This window comes from Kogia breviceps, chromosome 14 (assembly GCF_026419965.1).
Source record: "Kogia breviceps isolate mKogBre1 chromosome 14, mKogBre1 haplotype 1, whole genome shotgun sequence".
Classification (NCBI taxonomy): domain Eukaryota; kingdom Metazoa; phylum Chordata; class Mammalia; order Artiodactyla; family Physeteridae; genus Kogia; species Kogia breviceps.
Genome location: NC_081323.1, coordinates 10,659,855 through 10,672,079, shown reverse-complemented (window position 1 = coordinate 10,672,079; position 12,225 = coordinate 10,659,855).

The following is a 12,225-nucleotide window of genomic DNA, read 5'->3' as shown; positions in this document are numbered from 1 at the left end:
CCAGCAAAACTCTGTATGCTTAGTGACTCAGAAACTAAATCATTAACTTGGTAAATACCTGCCAAGCATGGGTAAAGGGAGCTTGAAGGAGAGGGCTTTAGAATGTGGGCCTCCAACAATGCCGTGATGATGACAGCATGGGAACAGCAGTCCTGGTCAGTGTTGCTTCCCGGGTGGATCAGTGACTTACTAACCCCAGAAGCATCTGGAATCAGAATCCCCGATCAGTCACTCTCAGGAGTAACAATCCACACGAGGTAACTTAACAAGAAGGTAGATTTCATTTGCTTGAATCTCTATCTGGTAAAGCAGAAAAATGTAGAAAAGGATTCTTGGTTTAAAAACACACATAAAGCAACTATACCCCAATAATAAATAAATAAATAAAATTAATAGACATTTAAAAAAAGTAAAAACACTCATACAGACAACTTTTAACTAGCTGATGTTTAAATTGGGTACATGCATTTACACACACACAAATCTGGTCTGCTGGAATGTGGAATTAACATTAGTGTAATGCAAAAAAAAAAAGGATAAAAAGGGACTTCCCTGGCAGTCCAGTGGTTGAGACTCTGCACTTCCACTGCAGGGGGCACAGGTTCAATCCCTGGTCGGGGAGCTAAGATCCCACATGCCACCCGGTGCAGCCCGGCCTCCCCCCACCAAAAAAAAAAAAAGGATAACAACGTAATGTACGCTTCTGGCACACACATATGCAAAATGGCAGACAAGACTTGAAAAATGATTCCAAACAAATCTCACCCCCAAATGGCCATCGTAATAATTTTTCATTCCCTTGTGGAAGGCAACAGTAAAACCTTTGCAATAAAGTCTTCGCAATTCAGTTGCGGTCCATGAGGGTTTTTCTAGCGAGCTGGCGTCCATGTCCTCCCTCCACCACCACGGGGCCTTGGCTGGTGCTCACAGGGCCCGTGCCCAGTGGGACTGGCATGGGCCTCCATCAGCCAAGCAGACAGCGGAGAGGGAGGAAATCCACAGTGAAGGGGGAGAGCCAGGGGAGGAGGCAGGGTGGCTGGGAAGCTGGCCAAATGGCAAAGGGCTGAATGGGCTACATCAACTCCTGACAGCTCCTCAAATATCCTCGCCGTCCTTTCCCGCTCACTGTGTGGGTACCAGGGGAACACAAAACCCCTTTGCCTGGGCGTCGCCAAGAATTCATAAACGTTCATTTTTAAAACAGCATGTTAAGCAGAGCGAAATGTTCATGATTTTGAGGGATGTGACAAACTGGATGCAGAAGGTGAGGTCACCTTGACATCCCTTAATCAAGTCGTGAAGTTCAAGTTCAGCCTGCCGATTGCTTATTGTGATCGTGGTTAGAGTTTTTCCTCTTTTGCAGGGTTTGTGCTTGAATGTTGATGGCTTCTAGGGTGGGGGAAAGATGACAAGACTGATAATGCTTACGATCTGAGTATTTTCTTTGTCTTTCCTCTTTTAGCCTTGCGAAGACAAATAATGGTTAAGGATGGATAAAATATTTAACAGTGGCCATGCATAATTTATTCCTGAGTTGTTGCTCATTTCCAGCCCAATAGTTTGCTCTCAATTAGGACTTCTCAGAACCATGATGTCTCCTTGGCAAACTGACATCATGCTTATTTTTACTCCGTTCTTCCTAGGGCTAATTGTTTTTATAATTTGATGTTGTTGTTGTTGAAGTACTCATTCCTAGATGTTCTCTTCATCAAAAACAGAAGTCAGAATTCGAGGCAAGGTTTTTTTTTTTAATATTCATTTCTGGTCCTTACAGTTAACTCAGAGCTTCAGAGACATAACCTGGGAAAGAGAAAAATATATTTGCATATATAACTATCTCTTACGAAAACTAGACTGGCTAAGGAAGTTGTGTGTCCAGTGAAGTAATATATGATTTCAGAAGAAATTTTAGGAAAAAAAGTATATGAAAGACAAGAGTCACCCCCTCAGAAAAGCACTATTCAGAGATAACCACTCTTAAGTTTTTCAGTACATATGCACAACGATATATATTCCCTAATATGGATTTTGACAGAAATAGGATCTTACATACAACTGAGTTATTCTGTAATTTGCTTTCTTCAGAGGGCAATATACTGTGAATGTCTTTGCTCTGTCAGTACAGCTCTACATCTTTTATAATGGCTTCATTGTATTTCATTGTATAGATGAACCCTCATTTAATAAAACCAATTCCCTTTCGTTTGCTGTTTCCATTTTTTTTTCACAATTATAACAGTGCTGTGGTGAGCAGCTTTGTAAATACATATTTTTATTCTTTGTTCAGTTAATTCCTTAGGATAAATTCCTAGAAGAGAAATCATTAGGTCAACGCGTGTGTGGTTTTTTTGTTTGTTTATTTTTTGTTTTGGAGAAGGAGGGGACATTGGTTCATGAATATATCCAGTTTCCTTCGGGAAAGGTTGTTCTAATTTACTTCCTCACCAGGGGTATGTGTGCGTCGTTTTCCCCTCCAAAACACCAGATTTATTATTTTTATGCTTTTCCTACTTAAAGGGGAAAAAAGAGTCTCTTTATTTTGCTTTACATATCTTTGATTATTAGTTTGAATGGCTTTATAAAAACTGTTTATTAGTATTTCTTCTTTTATTAGCTTCTCCGTTTGGGTCCTTTGCATAACATTTTAAAAATTGAGGTATCAGTCTTAATATGGAAGTGCTTTCTAGATTAAGGAAGTCGACATTTTGGTCATTTTTTCCTAATTAGTCATTTGCTCCTTACTGTGTGTACCATTGGCTTTTGTATTTATTCTGTAGGAATTTCTTATTGTCCATGGTAAAATTCTTTATTCTTTTCTCTAGTAGTTTCCCTCTCAAATTATATAAATGCTTAGCCAGCTTTTATCCTAAGTTCCATACTTCTATGATTTTTTTTTTTTTTACATTTAAATATTTAATCCATCTGGTAATTCTTTGGCCATCTAATATTTGGCTAAACTAAGAGATCTGAGATTTTTTTTGTTTAAATTCTCCATTAATTGTTCTATCATAATGTATTGAATAAGATACTACTTTCTCATTGAATTGTAATTCCACCTTTATCTTCTGCTAGTTTCTTACATGTTCTTGGGTTTGTTTTGGCCAAATCACGATTTGTTAATCTATTTGTCTGCTTTAGAAGCATTTCATGCTGTTTTGATTACTGAAGCTTTAAAATACATTTTAGTATCTGTAGAGCAAACCCTCTTATTCCTCCCCAATTGTTTATTTTTTTACAAATTTAGTTATTCAAATGATAAATAAATTCACATGGTTCAAACAACCAAAAAAGTTTTTTAAAGTACATAGTGAAAACACTTTCACCTTTTTTGGTCCCCAGTTCACCCAACTGTCATTCCCTTCCCTCGGGTAGCAACTATGCTTTGTTTCTTGTTTATCTCTCCCTAGATTTTTTTTTCGTAGATTTTTTAAATGTAAATCAGACAGTATGAAAATATACGATGTCCCCTCTTATTATTATATAAAAACAACATATTCTACCCTTTGCTTTTCTCATTTAATATATCTTTGGTAATTCTTTCCTTATCACTAGATAAAATTCTTCCCCATTCATTTTATTTCCATTCCTTTTTCTAAATACAAACTTTTAATTTTGGAATTGTTTTAGATTCACAGGAAAGTTGCAAAGATAGTACAGCATCACCCAGGTTCCTCTGATGCTAACATCTTATATAACCATGGTACCTTTGTCAAAACTAGAAATTAATATTGGTACATGTCTTTGTCTTCTCCAGCTGCATAACAAAACACCACAAACTGGGTGGTTTAAGCAACAGAAAGTTATTTTCTGAAAGTTTTGGAGGCTGGAGGTCCAAGACCAAGGTGCCGCTGCTGTTTCCCTGTGTCCTCACTTGGCCTCTCCTTTGTGCAAGAGAGAGAGGGAGGGAAAGAGAGCTCTCTGGCATCTCTTCTTATAAGGACACTAAAGGCACGAATCTTATAGGATCAGGGCCACACCCTTATGTGGGTGTGGGTTATTTCCTTAGAGACCTCGTCTCCAAATACAGCCACACTAGGGGTTAGAGCTTCAACATATGAATTTGGGAAGGGGGGAAGAAACAACTATTCAGTCTATAACAGTACATTACTATTGACTGAACTTTAGACTTTATTTGGATTTCACCAGTTTTCCACTAATGACTTCTTTCTGTTCCAGGATCTAGTCCAGGATACCACGCTGCATTTAATCCCCATTCACTTTTGCAGCTCCATAACATGCAACCAATTTAATATATTAAACAATCCCTTATTGCTGGACCTTTAGTTTGTATCAATTCTTTTGCCACTGAAGCTATATGGTAATTAATAATTGTATTCATAAGTCATTTTGCACATGCTGAAATCTAGTTGTAAGGTAAATACCTAGAAGAGGAATTACTGAGCAAAATGCATATGCATTTGTAATTTCAATAGAGTCTGCTGGTTTGTGTGTCAATTTGTATAATCCAGCCAACAAAGAGTGGGATTGCCCATAACCTGGCCAAACCTGAGAATTTTCACCACTCTGATGGTTGAAGAATGTATCTTATAATGAGGGAGGTCAAACATCTTTTCATATGATGATAATCTACTTGAATTAGCTTTTCTTTCAATTATCTTTTTTTTTTTTTTTTTTTTTTTTTACGGTACACGGGCCTCTCACTGTTGTGGCCTCTCCCGTTGCAGAGCACAGGCTCAGGAAGCGCAGGCCCAGCGGCCGTGGCTCACGGGCCCGGCCGCTCCGCAGCATGTGGGATCCTCCCAGACCGGGGCACGAACCCGTGTCCCCTGCATCGGCAGGTGGACTTTCAACCACTGTGCCACCAGGGAAGCCCTCTTTCAATTATCTTTGCATATACTTTGCTCATTTGATGTTTTCCTTATCATCTTCCAGAAGTCCTTTATAGCTGAGGATTACACCTTGACTATGTATTGGCAAATATTTTTTCCCCTCTTGTTTTTCCTAACAAGCAACTTTATTGAGGTATAATTTATTCCAATACAATGTACTTTGAAAGGACAGTTCAATGAATTTTGACAAATAGAATACATCCATATAACCACCACCACAATCAAGATATCGAACATCTCTTATATTATTTTGGAATATGCTTAGAGTAGTGTTTGCCACGCAGAAACTTTTTATCCTTCTATAGTTGAAATTTTCTTTTACGGCTTCTGAATTTTGTGTCAAAATAAGAGATGCTTTCACACTCTGAGGTTAAGTAATTATTCTTTTTTTACTTCTAATATATTTGTGTCCATCAACTCAGGAATAAATAAACAAACTGTGGTACATCCATATAATGGAATTTTGGGGGCCACAAAAAGGAGTAAAGGGCTGATGTCTGCCACCACATGGGTGGACCTTGAAGACTTCATGCTAAGTGAAAGAACTCAGACGCAAAAGGTCACACAACATATGATTGCATTTATATGAAATGTCCAGAAGAGATAAATCCATAAAGACAGAAATTAGATTAGTGGCTGCCTGGGCCAGAAGTACATGGGAGGTTTGGGGAGCAATGGCTAAGTAGTGTAGGGTTTCTTTCTTTTTTTAGGGTTTCTTTTTTGGGTGATAAAAATGTTCTAAAATGGACTCTGGTGACGGATGCACAACTGTGTATATACTTTAGTCTATACCATTGACTATACTTTCAGTAGGGGGACTGTATGGTATGTGAATTATAGCTCAATAAAGCTGTTAAAAAATGATTCATAAACCCCATTCATTCAACATATAGGAACTGTGCCACGTGGACTTGGTGGCAGTTGGGGGGGGGTGGTCACAGCAGTGAACAAGAGGGTGCAGTTCCTGACCTCATGGAGCTAACATCTAGTGGACCTGCTGTCACACTGGATGCTTGGAAAGAAGATACTTGAAAAAAAAAAAATTTCTGAGACCATCAGAAATTCTTCTGGCTCCTAATTCACATTTCTTGAAGAATAGCGGTTTCAAGCGACTGGACAGACCAGCTGAATCACAACCTGCATTTTACCACAATCCTCGGGTGACACGTCACTCACCTGGTACATTCAAGTTTAGGAACCGGTGATCTAGAGGTGAATTTTCAACCAAAGCAGAAACGCTGTCTACACTGTCCCTGTCTAGGAGGAGACGGCCCGACTCTGCTTGAATTGCCCCCGAGGTGGAGCCTGACCCCTCGGAGACCCCCTCTGTTTATTCACATCCAACTCACCGTCAGAAACTTTCCCCTTCACTTTAAGGTGAAGTCCGCTTCCCTTTAGTAATACCCGTGTACTGGTTTTATTTTGCTGTGCTAACAAATTCCCCAAAACTCAGAGGCTGAAAGCGACACACGTTTGTTATCTCAGTTTCTGTGGGTCAGGAGTCGCTCAGTACAGCTACCCGGGTCCGTGGCTCGGGGTCTCTCTCCCAAGGCTATAGTGAAGGTGGCGCTGGGGCTGTCTGAGGCTCGAGCCCGCATCCAGTGTCAAGCACGTTCAGGTCGATTTTAGTTCCTGCATTTGTGGGTCTGAGGCCCTAGGCTCCTGGAGGCACCAGCTGTTCCCTGCTCCGCGGCCCCCAGAGGGGAGCATAACGCCGTGACCGCTCGCTTCCGTCCAGGGCAGCAGGGGCGCGCGCGCCTCCCTGACTCCTTCCAGCTCTGGCCTCTAAAGCCTCTTTAAGGGCTTGTCTGATGAGGTCGGACTCACCCAAGATAATCTCCCTTTTGAATAACTCCAAGTCAAGGAATCAGTAACTTCATCGTGGCAATGCTAACCCATCATATCCTCTGGCTCCCCCCATACCTGGGGATTACGTGATGTATGCCAGGGGGCTGGAATCTTAGAATTCCACACAACTCCAGGGGGCGCCATGCACGCCGTCGTCTATGTGAGTGGTGTTCTGCACAGCTAGGCAGGTGGGGTTTCCTCTGTTTTTTTGTGTCCCTGGCTCAGTTGTCGTTCTTCTCTCAGCAGCCCCATAGAATCCATTGACCCCTTCCTTGCAATCTTCCTTTAGATAAGCCAAGCTTTCTCCCGGCAAAACAGCTCCTGCTCCTTCAAGCTGTCATCACGTGTCATAAGGTCACATGAGCATCCCATGAACATAAAATCAGTCATAAACTGACTTTATGTTTGGTTTGTCTCAACAGACATTTATCAGATGCGTTCCAAAACCTTGCCACCATCAGCTATATTATCTATCTGGCCATCTTCTTTGTCCTCCCTTGAAAACACTCTAATTTGTCAATATTCCATTTATAATGTAGGATTTATTGAGCACTTACTCCATGCCAGGCAGTGTTTAAAGAAGTTTATGTAGATTGTCTCATTGAATCTTTTCAGCCACGCTGTGAAGTTGTATCATGCCATTTTACTGATGAGGAAACTCAGGCACAGAGAAGTTAAGTAATTTTGCCAAGGTCACACAGCTTTTAGGTGGATGGAACCCAGACAGTTTGACTCTAGAGCCTGTGCTGTTAGTCACTGTGCATTGTTCCCTCCCAGAGGTACATTCTGTACCCAGCAGGGGCCCTCCAGGGGCCAGAAGACAGTCCACTTCTAGCTCTTTGTACTGCATTCTGTATTTTTTAGTTAACGCATCCTCATCCTCATTTGCTTTTTAGCAGCTGTGTTATTTCAATATCTTAAGTTAAACTAAAAATCAATTTAAAAATTCTCTGTGGTTTTCACATGAACTGCTGAAGACAAGGTTTCCCACATCCTCAATAATCCTCAAAAAAGTAAATACTTTTTTCTTTTTTTTCCTGCTAAATTTCATTGTGTTTGCTTATGGCCATTGTTACAACCAGGGGCCCCTCTCAGCTTATTGTTTGCTGCTGATATGCCTGCAGGTTTCCTATAGAGCAGGATCTCTTTTATGGAACACCTACTGTGTACAAAATGCCGTACCCTGTACTCCAAGGACACTTAAGGGCCTTTGAATCCTAGTGAACAGAGATACAGGTTCCTGAAGCAAGAAACACATCTATTCCAATGTCCCACATAGTCTAATGAATACTGTTTTACCAGGGCACTTAACTGTTTTCTAACATCTTCTGACATATCCTGGTCCATCTCAGTGTGATACAAATGAAAGAGCCGTGGGCTTGAAACCCAACTCCACGTAGTTACATACGGGGGCCTGGGCCACAGTTTCCTGAGCCTCAGTTTCCCCAACTGCAAAACAGAAAATCAAGTCCATAATTCCTTTTTCTGAAATTTTGAAATCCAGGAAACTGAAAACCATGTGCTTTTTTCCCCATCAGGCCAGCAGAAATGCATTGACCAGCAAAACCTGAGCCGGACTGGCATGAGATTTATTTAAGACCCTTAATGAGCTCATGTAGGGTGACTATTACATGCTACTGAGAAATATGAAGTCTGATAACAGGGTGCTGCCCCACCCGTCCTGGAGTTGTCACCTCGGGTGTCCTACGTGCTCCGTATTAGCATTCTAAACCCAGAAGTTCTGATTCTGAAACATGTCTGGCCCCAAGGGTTTTTGTTTGGTTTTGTGTTTTTAATAAATTTATTTATTTATGTTTGGCTGCATTGGGTCTTCATTGCTGTGCGTGGCCCCAAGGGTTTTGCGTTAGGGGTGGTGGGCCTGTAACGCCCAGGACTGCCTGAGCCTGCAGGAGAATTTACAGAAGGCACTAAGCTCCCGCCTGGGTCACGGAAGCCCGGCCACTTCACACCTTGCTGGGCAGGGTCTTTTCCCTCCAGCGTCTGTTTAAACAGCCTGGGACCCACATTTCAGTAGCTGGAGGGGAAAAGAAATGCCTCTTTCCTCTAAACGCAGGATTCTCCCCGCACTTCCCAGGACCGGGGCAGCTCTAGCTGGAAAGCCAAATGTCGACACACAGGGAGCACTTAGAGTCTCGACGCTTGGCCTCTTGCCTCCAAAGCTACCAGCCCCTTTGTGCAGCTCTGCTGTGGAAAGAAAAGGCGCAGAGAAAAATGGATCAAATGCCTGGGGAGAATCAGAAGCTTTCCTTTTACAGGGAACGAATGGGATGTGCTGCCTCCTATTACCATAGAGAGATCATTTCAAAACTGGGATAGGAAAATGCTTTCAAAACCTGGGTTTTCACCATGCTTCTGTCAAGAGGGGTGGTGTTCTAAATCATTTTGCTGGTAGCGAAACAGAGACACTAAGCAGGAAAGTGACTCCAAATTTTAGATGAATGTGTTTATTGAGGACTGACTTCTAGGTGCAAAGGCAGCCACTGGGCTCCTACAGCAATCCCCCCAAAATGCCCGAGACGCGTGTTCTGTCCTCCAGGAACTTTCTGTCTGATGGTGGCCTTACTTACAACTTAGCCGAAGGTAGAAGGTAAGCTTAAAGGGCTCATCTCTTTGGGGGTCAGAAAAAGGGCCATGGAAGAGCGACCTTGAAGGCTGGGTGGAGGGCAGGGAAGGCAGCGGGCCCAGGGGCAGACAGAAACGCTGGACGTCGATGCGGAGCCCGGCAGACTTGGGGCATATTCAGGGGACCCTGAAAGCAACACCCAGACACTTTCACGGACCAAGAGGTCAGAGAGAGACTGGGGCGGGGCGGGGCGGGGGGGAGACTGCAAACTGAGGCAGCTCCTTAATTGCCGCAGTGCAGGCCCACGGTTTCCTGAGCTTCCCTTTCTTTTCGAGAGAAGACACAGTTGAATGTCTGCGTGAACTGTAAAAGGTACCACATTGAAAGAGGCAGGTATTTAAGCACCACGATGTTGTACAACTCTAACACACCTACAGATGCCTTCGTTTGGGCCGCGCTGGAACAAAACACCATAGCCTGCGTGGCTTATGAAGAGCAGACATTTATTTCTCACAGATCGGGAGGTTGTAAGCCCAAGATCAGAATGCCAGCAGGGTCAGGTTCTGGTGAAGGCCTGCTTCCGGATTGCAGGAGACTGACTTCTCCGTGTGTCCTCACACGGTGGCAAGGTCAGGGGAGTTCTCTTGGGGTCTCTTAAATTTTTTTTTTTTTTTTGCGGTACGCGGGCCTCTCACTGTTGTGGCCTCTCCCGTTGCGGAGCACAGGCTCTGGACGCGCAGGCTCAGCGGCCATGGCTCACGGGCCCAGCCGCTCCGCGGCATGTGGGATCTTCCCGGACCGGGGTACCAACCCGTGTCCCCTGCATCGGCAGGCGAACTCTCAACCACTGCGCCACCAGGGAAGCCCTCTTAAATTTTTTTAATTTTTCTTTTATATGTATATATTTTTTAATATTTTTCTTATATATATATATTTTTTCTGCAGAGCTCCTTTGTCTTCGAGTTAACCTTTGTGAAGGTGATGGGGGCACAGATCTTCCTGTGGACTAGACACCCCAGCCTGGTCTTCTTGGCTCACCTCTGTAAGAGCACTAATTGCATTCACAAGGCCCTACCTTCTGACACCATCACCTTGGGGTTAGGATTTCAGTGTATGAACTTGGGGGAACACAAACATTTGGTCTATAGCGGCAGGCTGTGTGGCAGGGCCAGGACTCAGGTGAGGCAGGTGAGATGCCCAGGGCACACAACGAAAGGAGACCCTCACTCCCTGGAGCCAGTCCTGACCCAAGACCCCCTTAACAGTCTGTATGTACTCCAAGTGTCTCTCTTACCTCCTCCGGGCCCTGGCTCTGCTCTGTGGCCTCCCGTTTGCATCTTAGGGTTCAAAGAGAAAAGCAGTAGACAGATTGGCAAGGGGCGGTTGGGGGGTGGAGGTGTTGGAACTTCACTTGGTGAGTACAGGAGAACTAAGAGCAGGAAGAGAGGTGGCTACAGGTGCTTTGGGAGGGCAGTGAAAAGGGGGGGCTGGCAGAGGGGCAGGGCAGCCACCAGCTTTCCCAGTGCCAGGCGTCCCTGCAACAGGCAGTATAGCGTGAGTAGCAGGTAAGGACCTGGGTTCTTCCCTTGACTGATTATAATCCCTGGCAAGTGACTCAACCTCTCCGGGTCTCAGTTTCCCCATCTCCAGAAGGGGCATTAGCAGAGCCTCCCTGCCTCACAGGGTGCGGAGTTGATTCAAGGCGGGCGTCTCCGTGAAGAGTTTTGCACAGAGCCTGGCACTTAGTAAGCTTTCAGGACACGTTCCCAATGAGACCAACGGGCCTTCGAAAGGGCCCGCGGACTTAAGCAGCTTTGGAGCTGCACAGATCCGCATCACCTGGGGGATCCTTTCAACCTCCCCAACCGAGGCCACGCCCCCGACCAATTAAATCCCAATCACTGGGGAGTGGTCTCGGCGTCATGATTTTCTGGAAGTTTCCAAGGCGCAGCCGAGCTTGGGAACGACCGCCCCTCTAGAACCTTCTGTGCCTGAGGCCTGAGCTGGCAGAGGTGACCTTGAAAAGACACAGGCAACCATTTTGTAGCTGGAGGTGAGGCCAGATGGGACGGGGGGTGCGGGGGTGGAAGGCTGTGTGGCCTCGGGGCCCAGCTGGGGGCCACTGCGGCTCCCGGGGGATCTTCGGGGCCAGGCGGCCACGGGCGCCCCGACCTCCGGCCGGGAGAGAGCCGGCTGCCCGGCCCCGCGGAGGGCTCCCGAGCAGGAGGCCGCAGCAGCCGCTCTGAGCCCGTCTTGGGCGCCAGAGGGAGCTCGTGGGGGCGCGCCACGGCTCCATCCCCACAGCTGGTTCAAACTGGTTTGGGCAGGGTGCGGCCCTAGCGGGCTGCATTCCAGGCCTCGGGCTTGCCGCCTGCCCCAGGGTCACCCCAAGCGCCTGGGAGAGGCCCGGGAGGCTGTTTAAAAATTCATCTTCTTTGTTTCAAATCATTAATTCGGCCTCCCACGGGGGTCCCTGGCTACAGCCAGCCGGACTAACCGGAGAGGGGCTCTTCTCAGCCTGCGGGGTGCTGCGCGTATCACCGTCAACGGCAGAGCTTTAAAAGCTGCTCCCGTCCAGTTCCCCTTCGCCCCAAAGACTCCGATTCCGAAAGGTGGGGTGGGCTTCCGGGCCTCTGTGTTCTAAGCAAAGTGTTCCTGCGGCATCATTACGTTTAGAAAAAAAGACTAGAAACAAAATGACTCTTGGCTAGGCAGCGTGGCCCAGGGTATGTATGAATCGCGGAGAGGCTGGTGAAGAGCGAAGATCTCTTTCCCAGACACCCCATCTCCAGGGAAAGGGGGTCGGGGTTAGCAGCACTTTTAACTAATACCCCAGGGTTTTTTTGGTTTTTGTTTTTTTCCCAGTGAGTCCTATTGGGCATTTAAAAAGTTTAAATACGTTAAATAAAACGTTACCAATATAATTGAAACCCCTCTCGTATC